Source organism: Elephantulus edwardii, unplaced genomic scaffold (assembly GCF_000299155.1).
Source record: "Elephantulus edwardii isolate Elephantulus edwardi_28Jun2011 unplaced genomic scaffold, EleEdw1.0 scaffold00288, whole genome shotgun sequence".
NCBI lineage: Eukaryota > Metazoa > Chordata > Mammalia > Macroscelidea > Macroscelididae > Elephantulus > Elephantulus edwardii.
In genome coordinates this window covers 3,095,209-3,103,880 of record NW_006400038.1, presented here as the reverse complement: position 1 = coordinate 3,103,880, position 8,672 = coordinate 3,095,209, and positions in this window count along the sequence as shown.

The window sequence follows — 8,672 nt, the reverse complement described above, 5'->3', positions numbered from 1 at the left end:
AAACAGGGTGCTCCTTGAAGGCAAGGATTCTGGGGCTTCGTCTGACATATTTTGGACATGTTGTAAGGGGGGACAGGTCCTTGGAGAGGGACATCATGCTTGGGAGGGTGGAGGGATGGCATAAGAGGGGAAGAACCTCTATGAGGTGGATTGATTCAGTGACTGGGGTAATGGGGATGGGTGTGTCAGAGGCAGTGCGATTGGCACAGGATAGAGCAGGGTTTAGGGCTGTTGTACATAGGGTAGCTATGAGTCTCAAGCGACTCAATGGCACATAACAACAACAACAACAACATATTACTTTACACATGAGAAAATTGAGGCATGAATAGGAGTGGAGTCTGGATTCCAATCCAGGTCTTTCTAAATCCCTTGTACAGTTGGCTCCACTTCCCTGGAATCTGAACATGGAATTCTCAGTCTTTCTTCATTCTTTGTCTTAATCTGGAAGGATGAAAGCCTCCTTTTTATGACCTTCTTCCGCATTTCTTTTTTCCTAGTCTGAGGCTACTTGCAAGAATCTAAATATTTTTGGGAGTGTCTGGGAACCTTGAGACGAAAGGCAGCTCTGTTCAAATGGACCTGTCATTGGAGCTAGGTTGTATGTTTCAGGTGTATCATTTAATCTCACCGCCAAATGGAATTGTTAATATCTATGCTGGTACTTGACAGGGGTTAAGATCAGAGAAGATAATGAGGTAAGAGTTGAGAAAACAGCTTGAAAACTGTAAATTATCTTTTTCCCTAGCACCAACGTAAATTGCATTTCTTTGTTTACTCATATCTCTCGAGGGCAAACCCTTCAAGCAGTGGGTCCTCACATACACTGAATTTGAGAACACAGAAGGCAAACAACATGCAGCCATTTAAACCAAATCAGAGGAAGTCCAGTCTCTATTTTATGAAGTTAGGGCTGGATATGTTGAGCAAGCGTTTTCTTAATTGTGGCAGTATGAGAAGACAATAGGGCAAGCACCGTATGAGTACTGTAAGGGGTCTCCTTTCCTGACCCCCTCACCAACCCTCCGGAGCATGACTGGGGAAAATTACAGACAGGCTTTCCCCTTTCACAATCCCATGTCACTGCTGCTGTAAAAAGAACCTACCCCAAATAGATGTTTCACTTCATTCTCACGGCCCCTCCGCTGGTATATTTTTGAGCTGACAAAGTTGAGACTTTAAGAATTTGCCAAACGCAGCACTACTGGTGTGTGAGCTGCCCAGGAGGGCTCTCTCCCTCCCGCTTTCCTTTCTCGGTGCCTTGCACCCTGTTTTGATTTACTAGGACTTCCCCCTCCGGGCGGGGCGCTGGAGTGAGTGTGCGCGCGCGTGTGTACGTGTGTGGAGTGTCGTGGAGGAGCATGCCCACTAATGGAATGAAATCGAGGCGCGTCTCAGGGCCCTGGACTGCGGCGGCCGTCCTGATCGTGGGAGGGACACCTGCACTCGCCTTCCCGGGCGGGCGAGCTCTGTACTTGCAGGTATGGGTGGCGGCCGAACTGTTGGCACGCGTGGGTGACGAGAGAGCGAGGCAGTGCCCCAGGCAGGTACTCTGCACGCGTAGAGATCACCGTGTGCCCAGTCTCCAAGTGTGCTGGTCGACTCTGGTGCTCTGGAGAGGTTGTGCATTCTTTCTTGGGCGGCCATCGGGGCGGCCTGTGTGCAAGGCCTGGCTGGTGAAGGACACGCGGGTGCAGGGGTGGCGCCAGGGCGGTGCAGGTGGTGAGAGTGTGGTTCGAGTGCTCGACGGTGGACAACAGTGTCTCACTCTACAACCTCGGGAAGCTACTGCGTGCACTTAGTGGACGTGGCTGGTGCCAGGCCCGGCACCTGCGCTGTGTGTGCACCCGTGTTGTGCTCGCTCCGACTGGGTGCACAAAGCAGTGCGAGCTGCTGGGTGTGGCTCCACCAAAACAGCCTTTCCAAGCTGCGAGGCCCTCCGCAGACGTTCGCAGACCAGGCGCGGCCAAGCAGGCGGGGTAGGTGCTCGCCCCCGCCGAGCGCACTGTGGGGGAGGGGAATCCGGCTTCTCTGGGTCACTGTGGGGCCGCGCCCCTCAGCGCCTGAGGCTCACCTGGGCTCCGCCCCACCTACTGGGGGCGGGACATGCCCGGGGGCGTGCCCAGAGGCGTGCCCGCGTGGTCCGAGAGCCGGTGAGGGCGGTCAGGCGGCGTCTCATTCCTGGGATTCCTTGAGTTTCAATGCTTGCGTCCGCCGCGGAGCCGGCCTGGGACGCGCGGTGCCTACGGGTGTGTGGACGGATCTGGCCGGGCGCGCTGTTTCTTATGCCTGCAGGTGTGTGGACTGGACCTGGCCTGGGCGCTTTGTGCGCAGTATCTGCGGGTGTGCGGACCAGACCTGAGCGGGTGTGCGACGTGGGTGGACCAGACCTGGTGCCGGAACGCCCCGCCCTCCCAGGGTCCTGGCTGGCGGGAGCCCTTCGCACCTGGAGCTCCGGGTAGTGAGCGCTAGTGAGTTGGGGCGGGACTTGCCGGCGGGCGAGACTCGAGCCTTGGCCTAGAAGCTGGGGAGTCTTCTTGGATCAGTGATGGCTTTTCTCGGGAGCGGTGTGAGGATCCCAGCGCGAATTTAAGCGCATGGGCTCGTCAAGGGACCCGGGGTGCGTGTACGTGTGTGTGTGTGTGTGTGTGTGTACGCGCGCGCGCGCGCATCTTGGGAGGAGGAAGTGCGGGGTCCACGCCCTGTGTCCCCTTGGTGGTCCCGGCTAGTGGCAGGGGAGCCCGGAGGTGCTGGGCCTCGGTGCGGTTCCTTATTTACTTGCAGTCCCCTCCCCAAAACAAAATCGAACTGCAGACAAACTTGATTGAAAGCAAAGGCTTTTCTCCTATTTAGTTTTTCTTCAAGTCCCCAATGAATTAGTCACGCTAAGATATTTAAATGCTGTAAGTTGGGCTGACAGTGCTCTCTGGGGTTGTAAATTAGTGTTTATGTGCTTTAGCATCTCCTTAAGCTAGATACATCTTAAAAATCGGTTTCGCTTTGATTATTGGTGGTCTTTTTCTGCTGGGGTTGTTTCCTTCTGCGTGGTTAACGGGGGTCCTGCCTCAGGCACGGGGAGACTGTCTAGTTTTTATCAGCACCTGGCTAGTGCTTGGAAAGTACTCTCACCAGTTTCACCAGTTTGTAGAGTGTTAGTATCTTTTTTCTGAACCCAAGCCTAGCCTACCACGACTAAAGAGAAGGCTTAGTTGGCTGCCCTCAACAAAATTAAAGGCAATAAAAAGCTAGTTTTTGAGGACGTAAGGCTCAGTTTTGCGTACTATCTTAGCATACGTTTTTTTTAAGCCTCTGAGTCTGCAGGAGCCCTAGAAGACCTAGTGGTAAGAGGCTGCACTGCAATCCAGAAGGCATGTGGTTCAAATCCACCCCCCCCACCCCCCTCCCCATGGGCAGTCTTCTGCTGTGTGCTTTACGGTCTGAAAACCTGATTGGTCGTTTCCAACTCCACGGCAAAACCCACTGTTCCAAGTTTGGGTTTGGGTCTATGTCTGCGCATGTTGTGCGCAGGATCACCTCCAAATTGCAAATCCTTATGTTAAAGAACAACCACTTGGCTAACTGACTGAAGAGATCTACATTTGTTCCCATCCAAAAAAAGGGTGACCCAACAGAGTGTGGAAACTATAGAACAATCTCATTAATTTCACATGCAAGCAAGATTCTACTGAAGATTATCCAAAAACAACTGGAACAGCACATCAGCAGAGAACTGCCATCAGTCCAGTCTGGGCTTAGAAGGGGTTGTGGTTCTAGGGATATTGTAGCTGATATTAGATGGATCTTAGCTGAAAGCAGGGAATACCAGAGGAATGTCTATCTGTGTTTCATTGACTATGCAAAGGCGTTTGACTGTGTGGACCATAACAAACTGTGGTTGACTCTGAGAAGAATGGGAATACCAGAACACTTGATCGTGCTAATGAGAAACCTATACTTGGACCAAGAGGCAGTGGTCAGAACACAGAAAGGTAACACTGCATGGTTCAAAATTGGGAAGGGCGAACTCCAGGAATGTGTCCTGTCTCGGTACCTTATGCAGAACAGATTATCCGGGAGGTTGGGCTCTATGAGGAGAAATGTGGGGTCAAGACTGGTGGAAGATCTGTCAACAATCTGCAATATGCAAATGACACAACCCTGCTTTCCGAAAGTGAGGAAGACCTGAAGCGCTTGCTGCAGAGGGTCAAGGACTGCAGCCTCCATTATGGATTGAGGCTCAATATCAAAAAGACAAAGATTTTCACTACTGGGCTAGTTGGCAGCATCAGGATGGATGGTGAAGAGATTGAGATTGTTCACAGCTTTAGTTTTCTTGGCTCCACAGTCAACACTCTCGGCTCCAGTAGCCAGGAAATTAAAAGGCGCATTGCCATGGGAAAGTCTGCTGTTAGGGACCTTTCCAAAGTACTCAAGAGCAGTGGTGTCTCTCTGTAGACTAAGATGCATCTGATACAGGCCATGGTCTCTGCAATCACTTGTTATGCATCAGAGAGTTGGACAATGACCAGGGAGGATGGAAGGAGAATTGATACCTTTGAGCTGTGGTGCTGGAGAAGAGTATTGAGGGTATCATGGACTGCTAGGAAAACAAACAGATTCATCCTGGAAAGGGTTAAACTGGGCGGCTCCTTGGAGGCAAGGATTCTGAGACTTCATCTGACATACTTTGGTCATGTTGTAAGGAGGGACCAGTCTTTGGAGAGGGACATCATCCTTGGGAGGATGGAGAGCAGACACAGGAGGGGAAGGCCCTCTGGGAGGTGGACTGATTCGGTGACTGGGCCAATCAGGATGAGTGTGTCAGAGACAATGAGATTGGCATAGGATAGAGCAGGATTTAGGGCTGTTGTACGTAGGGTCACTATGAGTTGCAAGCGACTCGGTGGCACATAACAACAACAACAACAATGTTAAAGGGTTTATAGAACTGGGTTCAGGTCTTTTGTTCTTAGGGTTGCTATGAGTTGTGCTCAACTCGAGGACAATCAGCAACAAAATAACTATATTAAAGTTAACTCTAGTCGCCTAGAGGCAAGAAGCTGTGCTGCAATCCCGAAAGCTGTTCCGCTGGAGGAGGATGGGCAGTCTCCTCCCTTTACTGAAAAAATCAGTTTGATTAACTGCCTTTGAAAATCCGCCAGAAGGTCAGCTTATTGGTAGGTTCAGATTCGATAGTACATGACAAAAACAAAGTTAAAATGTAGGCTTAGAGTATTCCCCATGTGTTTTAACTGAAAAAACATCCTTCTCACCTTGGAAATGATGGAAGTTTGTTCTGTTCTGGCCGAAATTGAATGCTGAGCTGACTCCCCTGCTACCGTTTGGGGGGTGTTTTTCCTTCACACGTCTGGGCAGCCTGCCTTTGCTTACCATTTATTTGGAAAGGAATGCAAACTAATTCTTATGTTGGACAAAACATAATACAATTAGGAAGATAGTTTGACTAAAAATAATCATAGTCTACATTCCAAAACTATGAATGTTGTAGTAAACCTCAGAATCCATTGTTGGGGATTCGCTTGTGACAAATGGGACCCTATGTGCAGAACTGAGTGCGCTGGAGCATTCTGGCAGCTTCTGGCTCCAACTGCCAACCTGTGGGTTAGGCGTGTGGCCCAGAGAGACCTAATGTGTAGAACAGTGCTGCCTTCTCAGTTCTGGCTACTTGAAGGCCAGTCCTGCCTCTGTTACTTACAACGAGTTGCTTAAGCTTTTTACTTTCCTTTTCTCTGTAAGAGGGTTTTAATATTTTATTCAGTAATTAAGAGTTTCAGAGATTACAGGGAACAATGTGCTTTGAAAAGCATATTCTGGTGTGCCGTTTTTATATGTATAAGATTGCCATGTCCCTCAGTTAATTGAAAACTGTGGCTTCCCCTTGAGATTTTAAACATTACTTATAACCTGTAATAACACTACATAGTTATAAATCAGGACTTTCCATTTCAAAAGTTCTGTTTGATAAATATGGTTTCTGGAGTGGGAAATATTCCTCTCACTTCTGTGGCTTTGTTGCCAACATCCATCATTGCCAAAACAAATCCAAAGCAAGGATGTCCTCTGGTGTCTCAGTTATTGTTCTTGGATCATTGTAACTTTTAATGTGTCCCCATTAAAGAAATAGAATAATGATAATAATGATTGTTTTACAACTTTGAATATGACTTAATCAAATTCTAAGTTCATAGGCAAAAGTGAAATAAATGGGAATGTAAAAAGAGCAAGGGCCACATGGTGACGGCCATATCTGATCTTTATCAACTTCACAAAGGGATATCGTCCCAGTCAGTAGCATGAACAACACAAAACCAATTCTTATGAGGTCATTATGTCCCCATGCTCTCGTACCTCTTTATACTCAACACCACTCTTACTGCTTTACTGGGTCCAAAATCTGATGTGATTGCTCACAAACCACACAGAACCATGTAGGAAAGGCAAAAGTTTATACTCCAAATTAGTCGGAGAATACAGTCATGACAGCTTCCAAAATGTGCTTTCAGGCACCTCAACCATGAGTTTCATGGCTTTATATTGGCTCTCCCCCCCATCCACAAGTTATCCAACACGCTTGGGCAAAGGCTCTTAGCTTAGCTCTGGTTCTGTTCATGGGGCAGAAGACCCAAGGTCCACTCCATCTCATGTCAGCTCTCTGGTTCCCCACTGTGGATCTAATGGCTGTTGCTCAAATCGTGAAGGATGAGTTACATTCTCTTGCTTGCTCTTCTTTTCTAGTGGTGAGAGGTTTGTTTGTTTTTTTCTACTGTGGGATCTGCTCAATTTATTGATAAAAGTAGTCATTCCCCTTGTAGATTGGTGAAACTAACCAATCTCCTTGTGGATAGGCTAACATTCCCTATTCACATATTCCTGCCCATCCACATGGCAAAGTCAAGCAATGGCTAGGAAAGCCACTTTGAATAAACCCGTAACTCTAGAGGGAAATTTTAATGTACCTGAAATTACAGCATTGTGTGGTAATGTTAACCTATCAAGTTGTCAATTTATTGCTTGTTTCAGGTAAGTTATAGCAGTGATAAAATGAACTGCTATAGAGCGGACTCCAGTACATGAAGAGTGGTCAGGATTGATGACTCTGTAGGGTTTTCAGTGGCTGGTTGTTTGGAAGTAGAAATGTGCCTCTGAGGTTAGTGGCCAACGCAGTAAACTGTTAATCATGTGCACCTCTTGTGCTCTTGCACCTGGGTGAGAACTTTTTGAAGTTTTTTCAGTTGCTTTTCTAGCTGTGGTTGTTAAGTTTCTTAAACATATATTAACTGAGGGTCTTTTGTAAATTTTTTTCTAGGGAGCCTTTCAAAATTAGTAAGTGAAGTCTGTCTGTTGGAACTTACGTTAGAATAGCAGTAAAGGGAAGGCTGTTAATAAGACTGTGGTTGGTTAGGATATATCTACGTTAAAGAAGACAATAAAAACATACCTTAGAAACCAGACTCCTGAATCTTAGTGTGCAGCCTGCCAAAGTAGATGTTATGGATTGATTTGTTGTTTTTGTTAAGTGCTGTCAAGTCGACTATGACTTGTTGCAATAGATCTGAACAGTAGCTCTGAACCCTGCCATATCCTGAGGCAACTTTACTGTCTCTGATATACCCCATTGTCACAATCCCCCATTTCAATCCATCTCGTCCAGGGTCTTCCTCTTCAGCACTGACCCTCAACCCTTCCAAGCATGATGTCCTTCTCTAAGGACTGATTTTTCCTGGCAACATGACCAAAGTATGTGAGACTGAATTTCAAAACCGTTGCTTTCAAGGAACAACCTGGTTTCTCTTCTCTAGGACAGACCTGTTTTTTATCTTGGCAGTCCATAGTATGTTCAGTACTCTTTTTTTTTTTAGCACCACAACTCAAAGGCACCAATTCTTCTTCTCTCATCGTTATACATTGTCCAGCTTTCTGATGCATGGCAAGCAATTGAGAATACCATGGCTCAGGCACACCTTAGTCTCTAGAGTGACACTGCTGCTCTTTAGCACTCTGAAGTGGTCCCTGATAGCAGAATTTTCTAAAGCAACTTGTTATGTGCCTTCAAGTCACTTGTGACTCATAGCCACCCTATGTACAACAGCCCTAAATCTTGCTCTATCCTATGCCAATCTCACTGTCTCTGACACACCTACCCTGATTACCCCAGTCACTGAATCAATCCACTTCATAGAGGGTCTTCCTCTCCTGCACTGTCCCTTCACCCTCCCACGCATAACATCCTTCTCCAAGCACTGATTCCTCCTTGCAACATGTCCAAAGTATGTCAGATGAAGCTTCAAAATCCTTGCCTCCAAGGAGCAGCCTGGTTTAACCCTCTCCAGGTTGAACCTATTCGTTTTCTTAGCAGTCCATGGTATATTCAGTACTCTTCTTCAACACCACACCTCAAAGGCATCAATTCTCCTTCTCTCCTCCCTAGTCATTGTCCAGCTCTCTGATGCATAGCAAGTGATTGCAAAGACCATGGCCTGTATCAGGCACCTGGTCTCAAGAGTGACACCATTGCTCTCCAGTACTTTGGAAAGGTCCCTAATAGCAGACATTCCCATTGCAGTACGCCCTTTAATTTCCTGGCTGCTGGTGCAAAGAGTGTTAACTGTAGAGCCAAGCAAACTAAAGCTGTGAACAATCTCAATCTCTTC